At 44.6% G+C, this 24,209-nt stretch overlaps 1 long non-coding RNA gene across 2 annotated transcripts; it reads right to left on the reverse strand.

The window, feature by feature from the left end:
* Positions 1–1,648: 1,648 nt before the first annotated feature.
* Positions 1,649–23,806, reverse strand: LOC306755729. 2 transcript variants are annotated; one of them, XR_013771307.1, is made up of 10 exons: positions 23,057–23,806; positions 15,456–15,538; positions 14,988–15,093; positions 13,754–14,743; positions 13,200–13,301; positions 12,902–12,990; positions 12,410–12,777; positions 12,199–12,288; positions 6,718–6,934; positions 1,649–1,687 (listed from the first exon to the last, which is right to left on the reverse strand). It is a non-coding gene; the product is annotated as an uncharacterized lncRNA (long non-coding RNA). The 2 variants fall into 2 exon arrangements; XR_013771306.1 differs by lacking the exon at positions 12,902–12,990 and having other exon boundaries at positions 12,410–12,493.
* Positions 23,807–24,209: the final 403 nt, after the last annotated feature.

Below are 24,209 nucleotides of genomic sequence, written 5' to 3' on the forward strand. Positions count from 1 at the left end.
TTTTTTCCTAAAATGAATACGTTTAGCCGGATGTCACGTGGTATTCCCGACACTGGATTTTTCTTCTGTTGTCTTCAAACGTAAGTATTTACTTTATTTTTTTATATAAATAAAATACACAATATATAGGTCGCTAAAATAATAACTAACTAAATAGAACAACAAAACGTTTAGAAAGATTTTGACGCGAGTACTTCTGCCTTTGCTAAAAAGGAGTGATTAATGAACATCTCCAGATTCACCAACTGAAAACCATGTAGGACAACTTCCAGTGGTAAAGCAACAAAAATGAATGAATGAATAAAGAAAGAAATAGGCTGGGAAAGGTAATTAATTTGATGTTGTGTAATTACGTTTACTAATTTATTTATTTTCACAGGTAATTTCCAAATCAAACAGCATCTGCCCCTCGATTTTCTTTAGAAACCGAATTGTCCTGAAGGTCAATTCTTCAACCTCAGGACGGACTGAATTTACTGATTGATTTGTTTGTAAGATGTACAAGGACTAATTTAATGCTGACAAAGGAGGACAATTGAAATGTCTGTAGTATAGTCTGTATTTGTTATAAAGCTAATGTTTGTTTTGTGTTTGTCGGGGTCGACACTGAAGAAATGCATACCTTGCATGCAGCAAATCCGGGGGGGGGAGATCTAAAGACTGGAGGAAACCTTTGCAAACTTGTGGATTCTGCATGTTAACTGTACAAATTTTAAACTATGACATATGATTCATATGTAAGGTACTATAATTCTCTTGACATGTGTATTAAATATTCATTCATTCATTTTCTGAACCGCTTAATCCAATTCAGGGTTGCGTGGAAGTTTGCATGTTCTCCCCGTGTTTGCGTGGGTTCTCTCCGGGTTCTCCGGCTTCCTCCCACCATCCAAAGACATGATGTCAGGTTAACTGGTTACTCTACATCGCCCCTAGGAGTGAGTGTGAGTGGTTGTGTGTCTCTGTGTGGCCCTGCGATGTGCTGGCGAGCCGTCCAGGGTGTTCCTGCTGGGACAGGCTCCAGCTCCCCCGTGTCTTAAATATGTCATTCTTAATACAAAAGGAAAGTCAAAATCAGATATGAAGCCTTTATGTTTAACAGTCACACTGAAATGAAGATGTAATCCATTTTTTTTCAATCATTTGCCTCTCATGGCTTTCTCTGAGTCTGATGTCCTAAAATATCTAACTTTAAATGTAATAAGACAATCTGTGTGACGATCAAATCCAAAGACATCTCAGAAATATATTTTGTTAAATATTTTTTTTAATTTCTTAGTCTAATTGTGTTTTTACTTGAGTAGCATTGACGACTGAGGTTTTGGGTAATTTCTCTTCATGGTAGTGTTATTCAGACAAAATTAAAATTGGGGGAAAAAAACAAAACAATCTTTCATACTCCCTGAGGGCTGTTCTGTTGATTTTCCAAAATCTTTGAACGATTGAAAATCTGTAAACATGACCTCAATTTCCAACCTGTTTTTGGGAAAAATGTTTGCACAGTCAAGACACCAGAGGAGTTTAGAGTATGTCAGCCACTAACACCAGTACTTACTGCATTTTATTTTGATTTATTTTGAAAAGAAATCTTTTTTTTTTTTTGCAGATTCACAAGTTGAAGATGGCAGGTTTAAATCCTGTTTTCATATCTGGGTGCGAGAAGAAGAATTCCTCCTCCTGCGGCTTCCTGGACGGCATAGAGGTGGAAACAGAAAAAGAGAAGGACACCGTGAAGCTTTTAAAAAGCCTTTATGAGAATCTTGTTAAAGGTTAGTCCACAGAATTTGTATTGATGTAAATATTTTCAAATGTAATAAACATTTAACTGTTTTATAGGAAAGGATTAAACAATAAGGAGCCACGCATTAGATGGTTATATTGCACGATGCGGAGTCTAGAACACCACGACGAGTCCACAGATGCACCAGTCCGAGTTGTTTAATCCACTTATACCACTTATACCTTGCACAGTAAACATTTAATAACGTATTATTTAGCTAAAGTATATTATTATATGTTTATTATGCTAAAGTATAGCAACTATTTCATGTTGGCCTCCATGTAATTTTTATGCTAAACAACCGTTGTCCAGCTACAGCGCGTTTCTCTCATTCACTTGTCAAAACCAGCTGATTAACTGGTTGCTATGGTGACGCCCCGGAACGGTGTGATGTTACATTAATTTAACGTGTGCTATGTACAAAAATAATGCACGGCAGGTGTCGTTAGAATTGTGACTGACCATGGTGTAAACAAGAAGGATGCATCTTAGCTTTTTAAGTATGAAACAGCTTCAAGTCATTGAAAAATATTTTTGGACTGCTTAAATCATCACAAAGTCAGTGGTTGGGAGACAAGGTGTGAGTATTATGGTCTAGAACTCATAACATCTTTTTCTGTCCCCACTAAACGACCCAAAGTCATCATCAGTTTCTGGAATAGGACCGCTAATAGAGTGGTGATCATTCCACATGAAGTGTTATTTTGTTGCTACTCTTAGTTTTTCAAAACCAGCTTTACAAAGGAGGTCTGCGTTTGCAGTGTCTATGGTTGGATGTCCGCAGGCATGTAAACACACTGCTTCACACTCATTACTTTGTTCATATCACAAGCTAGTCTCTTGTTTCCACAAACAGACTGATGTGCAGGAGGAAGATAAAGACTAGTTACACTTTACACAAATGACTTAGATCAATGTTTGCTAACAGTCTCAGGTTGAGTCATCTAGTCGGTTGGATGCAGAAGGACCGATCCGCCTGCATCCAGCAGGGAAAGAGGGACCCCGCCTCTTTATGTAGAGCAGAATGGAAGAAGTCCTGTCCTCTCAGCACCTCGTGGTGAGGGTGAGTACACGTCATGGTTTTTCCCAGTCGTCTCTGAAGGCACCCTCCTGTGCTGATGAGCTGATGATCTCCACCTGGGCCTCCTGCTATTTAAGCAGCCGGCTCAGGATTGTTGTTGCCAGATCGTCAGATTCTCTCTGTTCGCTGCCAGCCTTCTGTGAACACTAGATTACCCCGGTATTCCTGCCCTGTTCCCCCTTCTCCCGAGAACCTGCCCGCCCAGAGTTTTTCCTCTTGCCTCTTCCCCTCGGATTGCTACTCGGTGTATGGACCTTGGACTGGACCTTGGACTGGACTTTGGATTCTGGACCTTGGACTGGACCTTGGACTGGACTTTGGATTCTGGACCTTGGACTGGACCTTGGACTGGACTTTGGACTGGACCTTGGACTGGACTTTGGACTGGACTTTGGACTGGACTTTGGATTCTGGACCTTGGACTGGACCTTGGACTGGACCTTGGACTGGACTTTGGACTGGACCTTGGACTGGACTTTGGATTCTGGACTTTGGATTCTGGACTTTGGATTCTGGACCTTGGACTGGACTTTGGATTCTGGACCTTGGACTGGACCTTGGACTGGACTTTGGACTGGACTTTGGATTCTGGACCTTGGACTGGACTTTGGATTCTGGACCTTGGACTGGACTTTGGACTGGACCTTGGACTGGACTTTGGATTCTGGACCTTGGACTGGACTTTGGATTCTGGACCTTGGACTGGACCTTGGACTGGACCTTGGACTGGACTTTGGACTGGACCTTGGACTGGACCTTGGACTGGACTTTGGACTGGACTTTGGATTCTGGACCTTGGACTGGACTTTGGATTCTGGACCTTGGACTGGACTTTGGACTGGACCTTGGACTCTGGACTTTGGATTCTGGACCTTGGACTGGACTTTGGACTGGACTTTGGACTGGACCTTGGATTCTGGACCTTGGACTGGACCTTGGACTGTACTTTGGATTCTGGACTTTGGACTGGACCTTGGACTGGACCTTGGACTGGACTTTGGATTCTGGACCTTGGACTGGACTTTGGACTGGACCTTGGACTGGACTTTGGATTCTGGACCTTGGACTGGACCTTGGACTGGACCTTGGATTCTGGACCTTGGACTGGACTTTGGATTCTGGACCTTGGACTGGACCTTGGACTGGACCTTGGACTGGACTTTGGATTCTGGACTTTGGATTCTGGACCTTGGACTGGACTTTGGATTCTGGACCTTGGACTGGACTTTGGACTGGACCTTGGACTCTGGACTTTGGATTCTGGACCTTGGACTGGACTTTGGACTGGACTTTGGACTGGACCTTGGATTCTGGACCTTGGACTGGACCTTGGACTGTACTTTGGATTCTGGACTTTGGACTGGACCTTGGACTGGACCTTGGACTGGACTTTGGATTCTGGACCTTGGACTGGACTTTGGACTGGACCTTGGACTGGACTTTGGATTCTGGACCTTGGACTGGACCTTGGACTGGACCTTGGATTCTGGACCTTGGACTGGACTTTGGATTCTGGACCTTGGACTGGACCTTGGACTGGACTTTGGATTCTGGACTTTGGATTCTGGACCTTGGATTCTGGACCTTGGACTGGACTTTGGATTCTGGACCTTGGACTGGACCTTGGACTGGACTTTGGATTCTGGACCTTGGACTGGACCTTGGATTCTGGACAAACCCCCAATCACCTTGGGTGAGAGGAACTCCCTTTCTTCCTTCTTGGGCATTTTTTCCTGGAGTTGGATTCTCCCTGTGTGCCGTCTTTCACCAACCCTCCTGTCATCCCCAGCAGGACACAGTCGGGGTCCTCAAGGAGGACTTCAAGCCGTCCTTGCCGTAGCCTCCTGCTTCCTTGTCCCCCGTTATTGTCAATAAAACCAGTAACCAGTCCTGAGGTCTTCTGTGTCCTCTGGGTCCCATCTCCTGTGCCGTTACAAGTACATGACGATGACTGACTTACTTTAGACCTCACTCAGATGAATAATAAAGAATTTCTTTTGCATGTGGTGCTGTCCACTAGACTCTGAAACTGTAACCCCCATGATGGCCTCAGAACCCCCTCCACCTCCAGGTGCCCCACCTCCTACATTGTATTCTGGAAAGGTGTGCTGTCCAGCAGAGCACACAGGTGAGACCTCATGAGTGTGTGGAAGTGTGTAGTCTGTGTGTACTATGCCGCTGCGTACACAGACACAATGGTTTTTAATATGCTGCTTAGCTTTAAAGCTTGTTTATACTTGCAGAGCATCTTGTCAGGTAGGCGACGCCGTAACGGCTCTGTGTAGATCTGTATAGATATACACCTATCTAGATCTACATAAATGCAGCTAAGCAGGAGTGCTCACGTGTAATTATTCATAATGTGGTTGCTTGTTTTTGGATGTTTGGGTCTTAATGCTGAACTCATACAGGCATATCTGAGACGTACAGTGTGTACGATGTGTCTGAATTAACGAGCCAACATTGTTGCATCAGCTAAGCCGACCTGATGCAGGCGCTGTGCAGCCTGAAGAGGCCTGTTTGCTTTACAGCTGTAGAGTAGTGGAACTGTCTGCTGGCACAAGGAGGACAGATGTTGCAGGATCACAGCAGAAACTACATGAGTCAGCACTCTGACGAAGGCAGTCTTTCCAAACTTCTGCTATATATCCCTCCTACGCCTACGTCTGTTTTCTAACCTAACCGAACCTTAACTAACTTTCTGTATGTTAAGAAAAACTTCTCCTCTTTATCCCCTGCAGCTGCCCAGCAGTGGGAAAAAAAGTCCCAGTTGTCACACTAAATGTTGCCTGTTTTTGTTCAGTCCTGTAGTGTAGCACTTTAACCAACAGACACTTTCACACCAGGATCTTTGTCAAGTGCAGAGTAAAGACTCATTACTTTATGTCCTGATTTTGGTCATATTTTTGATTTTTTTTTTTTATTTGTACAGTTTATTTACTTTATTAAATTGTGCACAGGGTCTGGAACTGCAACACCAACCACAGAGTCAGAACCCTCTCCAGCTTCTGGTTTTCAGTGTTACAGCCGTTTTTCCCTGCCTGTACGCCGGATCCTGCAGCTACAACACGTCACGTGGCTTTGCCGTCTTCATGCTTACCTTGCCTGTTTCCCCCAACTTCTACATCTTCTCCAGCATTACCCACCCCTCAGCTGGAGCAGAAAGGTAAGATCTCATAAAAACCCCATAAAAGCAACAAACAACTGTGTATTTTTTCAGAATCATACATGATGCATGTTGTTGGTATGAACCTCATAACAGGCTACATTAAAATAATTATCTGCCTTTGTTTTAATTGTTTAGGTGGCATCAAACAAGGTCGCAGAGTGAACCCAGAAGGTAATGTTTATCATGTTAAGGAATGATGGTTAAATTCTTCATGGCCTACACGGAGGAATAGTGGTTAGCACTGAAGCTTCACAGAAAGCTCGCTGGTTTGAGCCCTGGCTTGGAGAGGTTCGAACAGCGGCCTTTCTGTGTGACGTTTGCATGTTCCCCCCATGCCTGGGTTTCTCTGGGTATTCCGGATTCCTCCGATCATCCGAACATGCATGTTAGGTTAACTGTCTGAATAAGGCCAGGGGTGAGTGTGTCTGGTTTATTGCCTCTCTGTTTGTCATGTGATGGACTGTTGCTGATTGCTGGGATAGACTTCAGCTTCCCACTACCCTGAACTGGACTGATGGATTAAAAACAGTTGCTTTTCTCTAATTCTGGTCAGACCATGACAATAAGGAAAGCTTTCCATACACAAAAGTTCTGTCACGAAGGATTCAAAATGTAAGTTGCATTTAGAATTATTTTTAGTTGAACACAACACGCTTTTTTTTTAACATGACAAATATTGATACATACTGTATATGCTATAAACCTCAGGAGGATAAGGGTTCCACATATCTCCAGTGAAGTGTCCATTCCCAGCATGATGGCAGAGTGGTTAGCACTGCGGCCTCACAGCAAGACGGTTGGTTGTTGAAGCTTTTTCTGGGGGGTGGGGAGTGGGTTCTCACCAGGTACTCTGGCTTCCTCCCACTCATCTTGGGTTAATCGATCACTTGTCACATGGAAGTTGCTTTGGATAAAAACATCTGTCAGATGACTGCGTACCAGAATAGAACATAACAAACAGCCAAATTAAAACATAACTTTCATACAACACACAGAAAAAGATCAATGTAGAGTTGTACAGCAAGCAAGCATGCTTTTGTTTCTGGATCACTTCACCATTGTTTGTGTTTCAGGGTAAAAGGGAGCTGAACGTTAAGTGGTTGCCATGTCCAAAGTGTATGTCAGTCATTTTAAATCACAAATCCAATATTATTATGATCCTGATTGCTGACTGGCTCATCCACCCAAGCTCTAAGTAAAAGTAAAGCAAGTGTCGCCTTTCTTTCAGCCACATGAGATGGAACGACTCCTCTGATGACCTGGAACAGACCTGTCTACTGTTTGTACTTGCCTTGGTTGTTGTTAGCTTCTTTTTATTCCTTAACGTTTTACTTTGTTCTTTTAATTGTTTTTAAGTTTGTCGTCACATTTTAAAAAATAAGTCACTTTTTTTAAATTGTTGTAATAGTACTGTTTATTTTAAAGTATGTGCTAAATAAAGACAAAAGTTTCAATCACGCATTACTATTCTATCCACAGGAATCCAACACTGCTTGTTGAAATGCATCAAACCAAGTATTCTTCTCTGGTGTGAATCCACAGACAGACAAGCCATCTTCATCAGGTCATCATCAGTTATCAGGCTGTAGCTGTGGTGTAAGAGCAGTTGTCTTCCAACAGGGCATTGATCCCAGGCTTTCCCTGACCCAAGTGTCCTATGTCAAAACAGGGCACCCTGGATTACCCCAATGTGCCGATTGGGGTACAACTGTGTGACTGAGTGAAGGAGCCATGCAGGGTAAAGTGCTTTGAGCTGTCGACATGACTGGAAATTTAACATCATCAGCTGGGAGCTGAATTTACTATTCTCTAGTGGTTCACTGATAAATACCATAAATTTACTGCAATACCGCCTGACTGGCTGTAAGGCACAAATAAGGGAAATATGATGGAGCATGGACTTAAGTATGTCAAATAGAACACGCTGAATGAGAAATTTGGATGTTTTCAGCTTGGATTCTGATTATGAAATGCAATATTGATTGTATACTATAAAAGATAATGTCTGTCAGTACAGGCAGCATTTATTTTTCAAAGACAAAACTTCATATGTCATACCCCCAGGTAAGCCGGATTAAATGTAATTAAGATGGAGAAATAAGGTATGTTTTCTGCTAGAATTGGAAAACTGGCCCCATCAGACGGCCCAGCGGTGACTGCAGTGATGATGTGAAGTGGACATTAAGTTAAGCAGCTACAGACTACAGTTTGTTTTATTTTAAACATCTAGCAATGCAGCCGACACCAAATAACTGAAAGTTTTACAGTCTTATCAGCGCGAGACAAAGCATTTTACTCAGACTTCAACATTTGCAGTCTTCCTCGTGTGTTTTTTCCCTCCATACTTTCTCCCCCTCCTATTGGCTGCTCTTGGTATCAATCATTGACTTCCTGCTAACGCCGTGTTTTTACGGATGGTTTGGATACAATATATTTATTTCAGGAGCATATTTCCCTTTTCACATCTGTCATGTTTTTGCCACCCTGATCTCCCGGCGCTCATCATTGGTTACTCGATCCACCTGCTGGCTTCCTAATTGCCTCTGCTACCTCATTCCGTTCACCTGGTTTCCTTTTCTCTCACTGCCTACTTAAGCTCCCTCCAATCCCTCCTTCTCTGCCAGATAATAATCAGACCTATGTCTAGTTGTGTTCCAGCGTTCTACGGATTGTTCCTCAGTTGCCGACCCTCTGCTTCATGCCCCTGGATTACCCTCCTTGCCTTGCCCTCGACGGACACCGCTACCTTTCGGATCTTCTGGTTACCGACCCTGCCTGTCTTTGGATCTCTGAGCCTTGTCGTTGCCTGGACGAGTATTTTGCCATCCTGTTTACCTCCCAGCTGTTGCCTGGTTTCTTCTGCAGACCACTCCCCTGGACTGATCTTCTGTTCATACTCCTCCACCAATAAACTGGTCATTTGTCCAGAACTCCCTGTGTGTGGCTGTATTAAGGATCCTCAGGGAAACTTATTACAGTATTATCTGGCCAACATGGATCCATCGTCCACACAGGAGTGGCGCTCATGTGTTGAGAAGTCCATCACCAAACTGGAATCAAGCATGCAGGACATGATGACTATGTTATCTAACCTCTCCTCAGTTGCAGCTCCACTGGAAGGTGCCTCTGTCCAAGCTACTGGATCATCGTCTCTTTGCCAAGTCTCACCTTGCCATGACCCACGTCTGACTCCTCCAGAGGTATTTTCAGGTGAGCGGAGTCAGTGTCGGCCCTTCATAACCCAGTGTGAGATCCATTTTGAATTGCAGCCCTCTTCCTTCCCGTCAGAACGGGCTAGGATTGCCTATATGGTTTCACTTTTTTCAGGGAAAGCCAAGCTGTGGGGAACGGCTGAATGGCAGAGAGACTCGCTCATCTGCTATAATTACAAGGACTTCACAAGGGAGCTCATCAGAGTCTTTGACCCAGTTCCACCTGAGAGAGAGGCTGCCCGGGGTCTGTTAGCTCTAAAGCAAGGCAAGAGGCGGGTTACTGACTATATAATAGATTTCCATACTCTCTCAGCAGAAAGCCGCTGGAATGATGAGGCGTTGTGTGACGCTTTCTATCAAGGACTTAATGAGGAGATTAAGGACGAACTGGCTACCCGGGAAGCTCCGAGATGTCTGGACCAGCTGGAGATGCTCTCCTCCAGGATCGATCAGAGGCTTCACGAACGCAGAGTGGAGAGGAGCCGAACCTCTAACAGCCTTCGCACTGAACCAAGGCCCGTGTCACAATGTAATCCCCTGGCACAATCTCCTGTAGTTCCAGCTCCAGTAGGGGACCCAGTGGTTCCCATGCAGATTGGACGGACCCGCCTGACACCACAAGAGAGGGCATGACGTTCAAAGGAGGGATTGTGCTTCTATTGCGGAGAGAGCGGGCACCTGGTTCACCGGTGTCCATTAAAAGACCGGACTCAGTAGGAGAGAGGAGGTTCCTACTGAGTCAGAAGTTGGTGAAATCCTCTTTAGTCTCATTACAGGCACAACTCCTCATAAATGGTCTTCCTAAGCAGGTTATGGCATGTATCGATTCTGGGCCTGATACGGAATTCATTGATGCGGGCTTGGCAAGATCTCTTAACATTCCATTACTACCCACCTCTAAGAAGCAGAAAGTATTTGCACTTGATGGTCATGTGTTGCACCAGATCACGGAAGAGACTGCGCCTCTCAAGTTCATTGTTGGAGGAAATCACCAGGAGATGGTATCCTTCCTTGTCATCCATTCCCCTGAGCTACCCATTATTCTTGGTGCTTCTTGGCTGCTTCACCACAATCCGCACATTGATTGGAGGACAAGTGAGGTCCTGAGCTGGTCATCCTCTTGTTATTCCACATGTCTTCTAACGGCTAATTCACCCTCCGCTGAACCAGTTTGTCAGGAGACCTACCCAGATCTTTCTAAGGTTCCTCCTGAGTATCACGACCTCAAGCAGGTATTCAACAAGCACTTGGCAACTTCTCTTCCTCCACATCGTCCCTATGACTGCTCCATTGATCTTTTACCCGGTACCTTCCCTCCCAAGGGCCGTTTATACTCCTTGTCAGGACCTGAGACTCATGCCATGAAGGAGTACATTGAAGGGGCACTTAAGACTGGAATAATACGCTCCTCTTCATCTCCTGCTGCTGCAGGGGTTTTTTTGTAGGAAAGAAGGATGGAACTCTAAGACCGTGCATTGACCACAGAGGACTAAATGACATAACTATAAAGAACCGTTATCCTCTTCCCCTTATGAACACTGCGTTTGATCTCATTCAGGGTGCCACCATCTTCACCAAGCTGGATCTCAGGAATGCCTATCACCTCATCCGCATCAAAGAGGGAGATGAGTGGAAGACTGCATTCAATACACCCACAGGGCACTACGAGTACCTTGTCATGCCTTTTGGCCTAACTAATGCTCCTGCAGTTTTTCAGTCCCTAATTAATGATGATCTCAGAGATATGGTTGGACTATATGTTTTTGTTTATCTTGATGACATTTTGATTTTTTCCAAAGATCTCCCCACGCACCAGAGCCATGTCCGCACTGTCCTCCGTCTCTTACAGAATAACCTTTTTGTAAAAGCAGAGAAGTGTGAGTTCCACCGAAGTTCTATATCGTTTCTGGGCTATGTCATCTCGCCCAACAGAATGTCCATGGACATTCTTACTGTTCATACTCCTCCACCAATAAACCGGTCATTTGTCCAGAACTCCCTGTGTGTGTGTGTGTGTGTGTGTGTGTGTGTGTGTGTGTACGGATCCTCACGGTAACTCATTACAACATCACAGATATGGTTACTTAAATAGTAGTTCAGCTGTCACTTATATTTGAAATATGAAGAAAGGGTATCTTTATGAACCAATTTGCTATGAAATTCGAATTAATATGAAATTTGAATCAATATCCTATGAATATAATATGGATTATAGAAGTTTCACCAGGCCACGCCCACTTAATATTGTGCTGGTTTTTATATCTCAAGATAGATAAATCTATCAATCGGCTGTTCCAACAGTTCCCGTCTTCATAAAAGTTCTTCAATGTGTTACATGAAAATTACAGATTAAACAGTCAAATGGCTGCTGGAATACAGGAGGAGGAGGAGGAGGCCGCCTGCGGCGGCAGGAGGAGGAGGAGGCCGCCTGCGGCGGCAGGAGGAGGAGGACCAGTGTCAGGAGGAGGAGGAGGAGGAGGAGGAGGTGACACACTTGGTTCCATGGTGGTTAACACATTAGGAAAATGTCTGCGCCAGTATAAAGCTGACTAATAGCAACGTTACGGCAACACACTGAAGAATAGTTAATAACTGGATCTGTAGTGAAAATACGTGGATCTGTAGTGAAAATACGCGGATCTGTAGTGAAAATACGCGGATCTGTAGTGAAAATACGTGGATCTGTACATATTCAAGGCAGGGAGAATAATACCATGGCGACAAACAGCTACTTTAAGACCCTGAGCCAAAATGGAATCTTTAACATTATTCAGATAAGTCTACATAAGGCTAATATTATTATTGGACAACTGAAGTAGGACACCACAATCTACATTGTTAGAAGAAATATGTATTTAAAGTACAATACAAATTAAATTCAATCATTTTCAAATATTTATGACAAAATAAACAGCCAGACAATGTGACATTAACACAAGACACCTGTAAAAGCTACCTGCTCATCGAGGCTGGAGCTACTTGTCTTACTTGAGGTCTCTTTGGCAGCTTTCAGTTGTGATTTGCCACAAACCCCCTTTCCTTGCACCTTAAATGGGGACAAAAAAAAGACACACTCGTATTATCAATGCCAAATTCATCAATGAGTATTTGTTGGATGCAACTCCAAATGATGACTTGGTATGGAAAGAACCTGTTAGAGCCCTTACATCTGTTGTATGTCCTCCATGAATGCTGCTACTTCGTCATCTCGGCAGATAAGCACACCTTCAAAGTAACCCTGTTCCGCGGCCCTAGAGAGCATGAATGTCAAAAATAATAGCCGGGACAGTCATAAACTTTAGAACTTTAATTTGAAATGAATATGCAAATGGACATAAACAGAAACACAAGTCTAAACTTCCTGTGCTTCCTTTCTAAAGCGGTGAAGCTTCCGGTTTCCATCTACAGACACGGCCAACATTAGTGGCGTACAGGCTGGACAGGTCTCCTCCAAACACAACTTGTCTACCATGTCAGACACAATCAGCCACTCCATGAAGCTCTTGTAGAAAGTGTCAGAGCACACTCTTCCAGTCTGTTAAAATGATTTGTTGAAAGATTTGTTAAGCCAATATTTATACTTGACAGTAATAATTAAAGGATTGAAAGTGATTGGAACGTTTTCCGTGTACACTGTCAACACACCCGACACAACACACCTCTTTTGTTTGAGCTTCAAGGAATCGTATGAAGGTCAGACGAGAGTTACTTGGTGCTGCCAACTTCATCTCTTTAAAACCACGAAAAACTGCGACATTAAATAGTGTGCAGAAATGAATAGAAGCCAGCCAGTAACCGCTGATCTGAACATCATGTAATGTTGGTGTCCAGCTTGCAGAGCAGCTTCCACAGTGCAGCATAACGTCCGAATAAAAACAGAAATTATGGTATTTATGACTAAATTCACACAAAAAAGGTGTCAAGACAGAGTTGAATTAAGGTTGTTCATGGAGTTACCTTTCATGTTGCCAAACACCACAGGCCTTCCAGGAATGACAGGGACACTCGCTGAAGCACAATCACAGATTTGCTCTGGCAATTCCACAGGTAATATTCTCGCTGTAGAAGATCAGGAATTTATAAATACCAAGACTTTAGATATGATTTTATCTTTAACTAGAAAGAACCTATGTGCAGGTACACACAATTTCCTCCTCTGCATATATCTAACAATGTGCACTACTCAGTATGCAATAATGTTTTAACATAACTTTAGTATGTAGTTATTTTTAACCAGCTTCATGAGGTTGTCACAACATTCTTTGTTCCAGCAGTCCTAAAGAATAAAAACTCCTGCAAGACTGTCATTTAAACCAAAAGTGGTTATGTTGGAGAGATTCACAAGTTTTGATTTTCACATCTTTTCCCAATAAAGTATATATATGACCCCAATTAGATAGTTACTACTGTACAAAACCACGTGGAAAAAAAATACTGAGGAAAAAAGATTTTACATTTTAAGGCATACACAAAAGTTTGATTGGCGCACACACAAAGTATAAATATCCTACCACATGTTTGATGTGAATAATGCCCCTTTTGCCCCTCACCACAACTGTTGGGGGGAGAGGCATGTGGAAGCCATTGATCCTGGATGTCCAACTGCGTAGTGCTTTGGTCTCATGCTAAATTACATCACAATCACTGCAATAATATTGCATCGGCATACATTCAGAACATCTAATTACAGCTTCTGTCTGCTGGCATGTTTGTCTAGGAGCTGAGGTCTGGCTTCCTTCCATCTCTCAGATGAAGCAGTGTTCTGACGTTTCCAGTCACTGGCTGCTGTCAGGGGTGGAATCGCAAACATTTCGGTCACTGAGCAGTTTCTCCAGCTCTTTAAAGACAGAGTCTGTTTGAAAAGAAGACAAATACATTAATAAAGCTAAATAATAACCCACAATTATATCAAAATCACAATTGAAGCCAAATAAATATTACAATGGCATGAGTGTACAAGACTCACTGAAGGCAAAATATGTGGTATGTCACCTTCAAGTATTGTGGTGCCACTAATTAAAATGGCAAAAACCTAAAATATTCACTTTGACAACTGCAGATATAAATTAATGTATTGTGTTAAAAATGGTGAAAATAAAATGTGTTGCCTAAAAAACACAAATGAGATCTGAAATACACCCACTATAACGGTTATTGTAACAGAAAGCATTTGAGTATAATTGATGCCAACAAGCATCTCCATAGCCATAATTTTTGTGGTTTTTGCTTCTGGGCATCCATCACTATTCATCTAAATATGTTTAAAAACAATGTAGTATCCCCTCTTTGGCAGTCTATGAAACAATATGGTTGCATCATTTGTGTAGTTGTGCATTTAAAAATACATATTATGGCCAGATAGTGCCAAAGGTTATGAGAATCTATAGGAAACAAGTTGGAAAAAATTGTTTGCTACTTATCTAGTTTTGTCTCTTGCTCATCCGGCTTTTCTACAGAATGTTCTTCTGGAGCACTGGGCATGACTGATCTAGATTTTCTCACTGTTAAAATAAAGTTCCATGTTAAACATGTCATCAGAACAGGACAGTGTCAACCAGAATTTAATGGTGACTCATTAAGTCTGTTGACTACAAATATTTTTAGCCCTGTCTTCAAACTGCTGTGAAATTCCTCTAGCTTGTCCTGATTAGAGACTCACAAGTACCAAGAGGGGAAAAAACCCTCAATTGTCGACTCAACAAAGATATTTTTTATATTAGTGAAAGCCAGGCATAAGCCACTAACCATGCGAGTTTGACGAAGTTGACTTGATAGTTCTGGGAATGATACTGCCATCCTCACCTCGTCGTCTCCAGTGAAATGGTTTTGATCTCCTTTTTTTATTGCTTCCCTAAGAATGGACACACAATCAAAACAATTCATGTAAGCACACTACAGAACAACTTTAATCTATTCAAATCCCAAGGGGACATGGACTAAACTGTTTTCATCTTCACTTCGTGAAAAGGGCAGCACAGAGGTCAAATCAGATTAGCCCAAAGTACTATATTTGTACAGTATTTGACTGTTTAGTGCCATCGATTTTTTTTTTTTTTTTTTTTTGTAAAATACAGTATTTATAAACAGTTTTTCTTTGACTACACATTTCAGACAATCGTGTGTGTGTGTGTGTGTGTGTGTGTGTGTGTGTGTGTGTGTATATGTATATATATATATATATATATATATATATATGTGTAAACATCACATTACCACTGCTGTCTTTAGTTCTTCGACCAGGGTATGTGCTTCTCGGAGAAGTTCATCAAGCTTTGTGGTTTCAGAAGTCATAATTCCTAAAACAAAAATAAAAGATGAGGTCCCCAAACAGTTGCTTCCAACATATAGTCAATCGATGCAGTTTGAATAATCATTAAAATATGCTACAAATACTTTCAAAAGTTACCTGCTTTTCCCCAGGATGTTCAAATTACTGTTTACAATTCCATCATTGAAATATAGAAATACTCTAGACGTTTTCTGATTTTTATATATATATATATATATATATATATAAATATATATAAATATATATATATAAATATAATTAGTTGTGAGTCTCTAATCAGAAGCTCCTCTTCCGCGGAGGGATCCTCCTCCGCAGGTTTGTTTTGGTTTGGAATATCAAACTTGTTTTTCTTCTTTTCTTTTTTTTTCATTTCTGAATTTATTTTCCCTCTGTTGTTCTGTTTGTCAGACTGTAAAGAGTTTGTTTCAGTAGTGCGCCATGTTGATTCTGTCAAGTTTCACTGAGTCTCACATCACAACATTCTAACTCCTTACAGTATTCTGTTTAGCTTTCCACTTCCTGTTCATTTGTACTCCAGATCATTTAGCTCACTTACTCCACCAATTCCTGTTTGGTGTACTCTGAGGATACAACTTGGTTTTTAGTTCACATTTGACAATTCATTGCCATGCAATGTCTTGTCTGTGCTTCCTTTTTGGTTTATTGTATTATAAAAACCTTGTTCCAGCAAAATTCCACTTCCTGCCTTGTCAGTTTCCTTTGGGTTTCCACCACTGCTGCCTTGTGACAGTATTAGATTGTAAAGTCTTTATCATGACACTTAAAGCACATAACATTGAGTCCATTATTTATTTATACCTGGTGATGATAAAATATATGAGAAGCCACAGATGACCTGGAGCAGGTCATCAGATCATCAGAGACAGAAACAAGGCAGCTAATCTATGGCAACAATCCAAAAGACCAACACAGGCCAACACTGGAGGCAAGGATGGTGAAACATAATGCACAAGGACACAATAACAGGGGAAAGCTGGATATGTTCATATCATCATTCATCATCATCGTTCATACCATCGTTCATACCGCTTAACAGTTTAGCCCCTGTAAACATAGTTGTCCTGTAAGTTAATAAGTATCCAATCAACCAGTTGTGTTTCACTGTGTTTGGCAGTTTACCCTTGATGGTTGGTTTGGGTCACTGAGAAGAGAGGATATTTGATCAATATCCACCACAGAGAGAGGAGTATGCAAGCACAGTTTCAATGGAACAATCAATCCAGTCCCACTCAGTGTCTGATCAGAAGCTGTTCTGTTCTGTCTAAAAACAAGGACATGGAAGAGGTTACATTCTGAAGCCACAACATCTACAGCAAAGGTGCCTAAGTTTGATCCTGGAGATATGTCATGATATCATGTTTGTGTTGTCTCTTTAGTTCAGGTTTCCTGTTTTATCTGGCAGTTTAGTTCCTCTGGGCATTGTTGCCCATTTTGCTTCCTGTTCATTAGCACACCTGCTTTGTTTTACTCATTCAGTTTACCTGTTCCTCATTTTTCTTGTATTTATACTCCTTGGTTTATGTTCTCTCTATGTTAAATATTTTTTAAACTTTAGTAGCTACATATAGTATACATTTACATATATCTATACACATTAAAATCACATTTTAATACAATAAGACGTTCTCTGTGACATGGATGCTAGGATAGACGTTGAGGAACTTGTTATAACAACTTCATGACTTTATGAAATTCAAACATTACTTCAGTCATGTATGCCTGATGGATTTACTGAGGAGTGTGGGGTGGTGGAGAGATGTACACTAATAGTATTCTGCATCTCAAATCATCCACTTCATGACACCTTGATGGATCTAAACATGGTGGAGGTGGACGGCTGCTCTCTGTTCAATGCAGCATGGAGAGATTCAGATTTTAACTCTTCTAAAAATGCTTAATGAGCAGTCAGACAGATGAATTTCCTCTTTTGGGATTAATGAAGTCATTTTTACTTCACTCTTCTCAAAAGCAAAATGTAAAATCAAAGCCTTAGTTGGTTCCAGCAGTAACTGAGAGGGGTGTGTGTACCCGAGACCTGGTTTAAACCTGTGGACACACCTGCTGTAACCAAGCAGAAGGTGCAGGAAAGTGACTTTTCACCATTGGGTAACAACAAATTAAAAGAATATTCAAGGCTGGATTAAAAAATGAGAGTGGCGACCTTGGACTTAAGTACATCCACACCATCAAGGAGGGGTTCATCCTCTCTTTTGGCATTGATCATCATCAGAGAAGCGCCTAACCCGGTCACTGACAACCCGATCCAAGCTGTGAAGAAGCCTGAGTCGGCTAGAAGGAGCTGGTGATCTGTCGTCAATTGTAAGGTTCTTAATTGGAGGACTGTAGAAAACAGAGTCAGCCTTATTAACCTTCAGGGAATGCTACAGATTCCAAAGGAAATGCAAGTCCTGCACTGACCTGACAAATGTATTTTTCTCCTTTAGGTTGGGAAAGGCTTTGCAGGACAAGATGCTTTCACACACACAAATAATCATACTGGGAATATGTCCTTAAACACGGGAATAAGGAATGTTTCCAACAGAAGAGATGAGTATCGGGCAGTGCACAAGAAAAGTCACAACTCTCTGAGATCGGAATAGCTATGAATGATCATCATTAGGCCAACAGGCCCTTCCCTGCCATTGAGCTGAACCAACGACTTCTGGTTTTATCAGAAGATAGGGAAAGGGCCTACTTTTGGACGATTTTTGAATGGGAAGGTCTTGCCATTGTACGGAAAGTCATGACACTTTCAATGTCACGAAGAAAATCGTCCGTTGGCGAGCCTTTTGACTGTCCACGAAGTAGCCCCGTCGACAGGGCCGTGCCGGCGGAACTGCGCCTCAGGATGGCGCTCTTGCTACACCGTGTCCACGAAGAGGCCTTTCCGTACACTTCAGGTCCCTCCAATGGGTTCCGGGGGCCCGCTTTCCTTACCCCGTCCACTTCGAGGCCTTTTCGTCCACGGGGAGGCCCGACCCCGGAAACGCCCCAAACGGCGCCTGGAGCCTCAAACTCGCCAGCGGGGCCCCCCGACGGGCGGAGCGGAGCCCGGGCGCCTCAAAAACGACTTTTTGGTCCGCGTGCCCGAAAAGGCCCCCCGACGCGACCGGCGAACCCCCGGCCCGGGAGACGCCCCCGACGGCGCCCGCGGACCCGTTGAAAGAACTTTTGCCAAAAGGTGCCCCGAGGGCCCCGGGGACCCCGCAGGCACGCAGAGGGGACCGGAGAGGTGCGCCTGTTCGCTCCGGGACCCTCTGGTCCCCGCGGGAGCCCCGCGGCAGACCGGTGAGGGAAGTACCATTCGGGGGATTGCCGGTGGACAACCGTCCACCGTCAGACCCTTCCCATTCTGAGGCGAACGTACGCCTGTTCGTTTGCAATCCCTTTGCATGGGAAACGTCGCCTCTCTTCCACGGGGTCCCGCGGGGTCCCGACGCCGGCGGCGCCCCAAACGGCGCGCGGAGCCCGAAGCTCGCCGTCAGGGCCCCACGGGGGCCCCCGAGGGCCGGGGTCCGGGGCCCTCAAAAATTACTTTTTTTCTCCGCGTGCTCAAAAAGGCCCCCCCGACGCCACCCGCGTACCTCCTGACCCATTGGAAGAACTTTTGCCAAAACGTGGTCCTAGGGCCCCGGGGACCCCACGGGCGCGCAGCCCCTTCCGCGCAGGCGCGCCCGTTCGCTCGCTCGCCGACCCTCTGGCCCCGGCGGGGCCCCCGCGGGAGACCGGTAAGGGAAGTACCATTTGGAGGGATTGAAAGCGGACGATCGTCCACCGTCAGACCCTTCCCATTGTGAGCCGAAACGGACAAGTGTCGGTTTGCAATCCCTTTGCATGGGAACCCTTACCTCCCTCCCGCGGGGTCCCGTGGGGTCCCTGTGCGCCGATATCTGGAGGAGGGTGCCCGAGGGGCCAGGGGAACGATCCCCTCTGACGCCGAGCCGTTTCGACAAATGTTGATTTTCGGCCTGGTGGGGGGAAAAGGCCGTTTCAGGCCTTAGGGTTGGCAGGGCGCCAAAAATTCGACGTTGTCCGATCCCAGCCAAACTCGGCATGGTGGTAGTGGGCGCTCGGGCTAGGTGGGGGTTCGATTCTGAGCCCTCCGTGGGCACAGGGGACCGATCCGCGGCCCGTCCAAATCGGGACCCCGGGCCCATGAAAAGGGATTGCCAACGGACGCTTCGTCCCACTTCCAATCCCTTTTAACTAGGGTTGACCTTTTGACCCCAGCATCCAATTAAGCCCCGCTAAGCCCGCGTCCTGTGCCCGGACGGGCCCGAAATCGCACCGGGCGCTCGGGGGCACCCGGGGAGCAATCTCCCGTCGCTCGATTTCAGCCGCGAGGCTTCTGAACGAAAGTAGCTCCCCTAAGGCTCCCGCGCTTCCAGCTTTCGACAGGTGGGCCCTGGGGCGCGAGAAATGGGTTTTGGCCCGGTTTCAGGCATTTTTGGGAAAACCGCAGACGTGTCCACTTCCAATCCCTTAACATGGGATTTTGCCTTACCAAGACGCCCCATGTTTTTGGCATGGCAAATGGACGGCTTCCCGCGGGGCCCCCGTCGGAGCTGTGGGTCCCTGCTTCCGGCAGCCGTCACCAGGTGGCACGGGGTGACAGAGGAAGGTCCCAGAGGGCCCAAAATGCTTCCGCGTCATGCTGAAAGGACGCGTATCGCGACCGAGGCGGAGCGGTGACTGTGACGCGTTCCTGGGGGAAATGAGAGGGAAAAACACACTCCACCAGTGCAAAGGGATTGCCAATGGACACTCTCAGTCAACACTTGTAACATTTTCACCCCCTGTCCAGTCAAAGGGATTGGAAATGTCCAAAGTGTCCACTTTCAATCCCTTTCACCGGGCACGGGCCCCCGGCCTCCAGGGGCTCACCTTTGGGCCTAGGATGCTGAAATTTGGACACGGGGGTCCTGGTAGCATGCCCTACCGGCGTGCAAAGTCTCGTCCAAATTGAAAAAGTTGACGATTTCGGACCGTGTCGGGACATGGTCAGGGGCCCATGAAAGGGACCAAATTTTCAACGTTGTCCAAACTGGACCAAACTCGGGTAGGAGGAAGAGGGCCTGTTGGAAGGCATGAATGCCAGTTTTGAGGCAGGTTGGACAATCAGGGACCAGATGGGAGCGTGGTAAAGGAAAACGTTCAATTTCCATCCACTTCCAATCCCTTAGTATTGGGGGCCAGGGTGGCCATGTGGACAGTGGCTGTTTCTCAGCCATACATGGTCCTAGGAGGCTGAAACTCACAGGACAGCTCCTTTAAGGTGACTGAACATGCCCTGTGAATCCCAGCAACATAGGACTAACTGTGACTGAGAAATAGCCTCTGTCCATTTGGCACCCCTGGGCCCCAATACTAAGGGATTGGAAGTGGACAGATTTGGACAGTTACCCTTACCAGTGTCCCATTCTGTCCCCTTTACTTCTGGAGAGCTGTAATCTGGACAATACACTCCATTTAGTGTGCAGGGAATGTGGTCAAAGTTACAAGGAAATCAGAACACTTTGAAAAATTGACCCAATATTCACCAAGTGCTGAGGTCCTCACAAGGTCCTTACAAGGGTCAAATTTTTAAAGTTGTCCAAACTCAATGAAACTCATACAGGAGGACACAGGTACATAGTAGAGTCCCAGTGCCAAATTTGGGGTCTCTAGACCAACCAGGGACCAGATGGAAGCAGGGTAAGAGAAAGGGTCTGTTTCTGTCCACTTCCAATCCCTATGCATTGGGAGCCAGGGTGGCCTTGTGGACAGTGGCTGTTTCTCGGCCATATGATGTCCTAGAAGGCTGAAACTCACAGGATAGACTCGGTAGAGCTCCACCAGGTTGCCCTGTGAAAACCAGCAACATGGGACCTACTTTCACTGAGAAAAAGCCTCTGTCCAGTATGCATCCCTGGGCTCCAATAATGAGGGATTGCAAGTGGACACTGTACAATTCCAATCCCTTTCTATTCATTGTCGGATGGATTTCCACCATCAAAAGGGATTGCAAGTGGACACTTTGTACAATGGCAATCACTTTCTATTACCATTATAAGGGATTGCCATTGGACACTTTGTACAATGGCAATCCCTTTCTGTTAAGTTTAAGCATGATTTCCACTATCAGAAGGGATTACAAGTGGACACTTTGTCCAATTCCAATCCCTTTCTATTAAGTTTGAGGTTATTTCCACAAACAGAAGGGCTTGGAAGTGGACAATTTGTCCAATTTCAATCCCTTTCAATGGTGGAAAGCCATCCGACTTTGAATAGAGAGGGATTGAAAGTGGACAAAGTGTCCACTTCCAATCCCTTTCTATTGCCATTATAAGGGATTGCCAATGGACACGTTGTACAATGTCAATCCTTCTCTGTTCATAGTCGGATGGATTTCCACCGTTGAAAGGGATTGCAAGTGGACACTTTGTCCACTTGCAATCCCTTTCCATTATAAGGGATTGGAAATGGACACTTTGTACAATGGCGATCCCTCTCCATTCATAGTCGGATGGATTTCCACCATTGAAAGGGATTGCAAGTGGACACTTTGTCCACTTTCAACCCCTTTCTATTGAGTGTGAGGTTATTTCCACAAACAGAAGGGATTGGAAGTGGTTCATAGTCGGATGGATTTTCCATTATAAGGGATTGCCAATGGACACTTTGTACAATGGCAATCCCCCCCCCCATTCATAGTCGGATGGATTTCCACCATTAAAAGGGATTACAAGTGGACACTTTGTCCACTTTCAATCCCTTTCTATTAAGTTTCAGGTTATTTTCACAAACAGAAGGGATTGGAAGTGGACACTTTGTCCAATTTCAATCCCTTTTAATGGTGGAAAGCCATCCGACTTTGAATAGAGAGGGATTGAAAGTGGACAAAGTGTCCACTTCCAATCCCTTTCTATTGCCATTAAAAGGGATTGCCATTGGACACTTTGTACAATGGCAATCCCTCTCCATTCATGGTCGGATGGATTTCCACCATTAAAAGGGATTACAAGTGGACACTTTGTCCACTTTCAATCCCTTTCTATTAAGTTTGAGGTTATTTCCACAAACAGAAGGGATTGGAAGTGGACACTTTGTCCAATTTCAATCCCTTTCAATGGTGGAAAGCCATCCGACTTTGAATAGAGAGGGATTGAAAGTGGACAAAGTGTCCACTTCCAATCCCTTTCTATGACCATTAAAAGGGATTGCCATTGGACAGTTTGTACAATGGCAATCCCTTTCTATTGCCATTATAAGGGATTGCCAGTGGACACTTTGTATGGAGAGAAACTCTGCTAAAAGGTTCCACTATGGCGCATGCTCGGCTGCGACAGCATGACAGGCGCTCTGTTTGATTGTTTGTCCACGTGTTTTTGTGTTTTTGTGATGAATCACACTTGGCTAAAATGATCCATCAAGGCAAAGCTATAATCATTGCCATAATTCTCCTGGGATGGCTGATCTGGGGAAACCTCGCACATGTGAGAGATGACAGCAGCAGGCTACTCACCTATAGCCGCGAGGAGCTCCTACAACACCGGTCATCTTTGCTGAGTAACATCAAGCCTGCCGTGACCCTGCCTCCGGAGATACGACCAAGGAAAAGGGGGAGACGTGGGGGTGTTTGGTGTCGGATTCGAAGACGTCCATTTAAGCCACCTCTTCCTTCTATAATATTGTCAAATGTCCGGTCACTCCGTAACAAAATGGATCTGCTCCATGCCAGGTGCCGGCTAGAGAGGGCTTTTCGGGACATCTGTATTATTGCCCTCACATAAACGTGGCTTGATCAGTCAATCAGTGACTCTGAAGTTAGCCTGGATAATTTCACTATGATCCGATCTGACAGGACTGAGCAGGCAGGGAAGAAATGTGGCAGAGGTGTGTGCTTATACATCAATGACAAATGGTGTACTAACATCAAAGTCCATCGTAAGGCATGTACACCCGATCGGGAAACCTTGACTGTGTCCCTCCGTCCTTTCTATCTGCCCAGGGAGTTCCCTGCTGTTGTGATAAGCTGTGTTTATGTCCCTCCAAGTGCTAACACCAACACATCAGCCGAGCTGATAGCCGGTGAAGCTAATGACATGCTAGCCAAGTATCCGGGAGCTCCGCTGTTTATTGTGGGAGAGTTTAACAACTGCCGGCTGAACAGTGTTTTACCATCATTCCAACAGTATGTGAACATTCCGACCAGACGGGAAAACATATTGGATTTATGCTACGGCAACATCGCAGATGCTTTCCGTGTCTGCTCACATCCACCGCTCGGGACTGCGGATCACAACATCATGATTCTACTTCCGCTCTACAAGCAGGAACTCAAGAGACAGCGACCGGAGTGCTACACCGCCCCGCAGTGGTCTGGGGAGGCCATTGCACGTCTTCAGGGCTCGCTGGCTTGTACAGTTTGGGAAGTTTTTCAGGGAAGTAATATTGATGATACAGCCTCTGTTATCACAGACTATTCCTATTAAAACAATAAGGAAGTTTTTAAACACTAAGCCTTGGGTCACTCCTCAGTTGACTCATAGTCTTAAAGAGAAAGAGAAAGCCTTCAGGGAAAAGAATTGGCCTGCCGTCAAACTGGCAAACCGTAACATCAAAAATGAGGTGTTGAAGGCAAAACTTAAATATAAGAATATGTTAGAAACTGAGTT

This window comes from Telmatherina bonti (genome assembly GCF_933228915.1).
Source record: "Telmatherina bonti genome assembly, chromosome: 5".
Classification (NCBI taxonomy): domain Eukaryota; kingdom Metazoa; phylum Chordata; class Actinopteri; order Atheriniformes; family Telmatherinidae; genus Telmatherina; species Telmatherina bonti.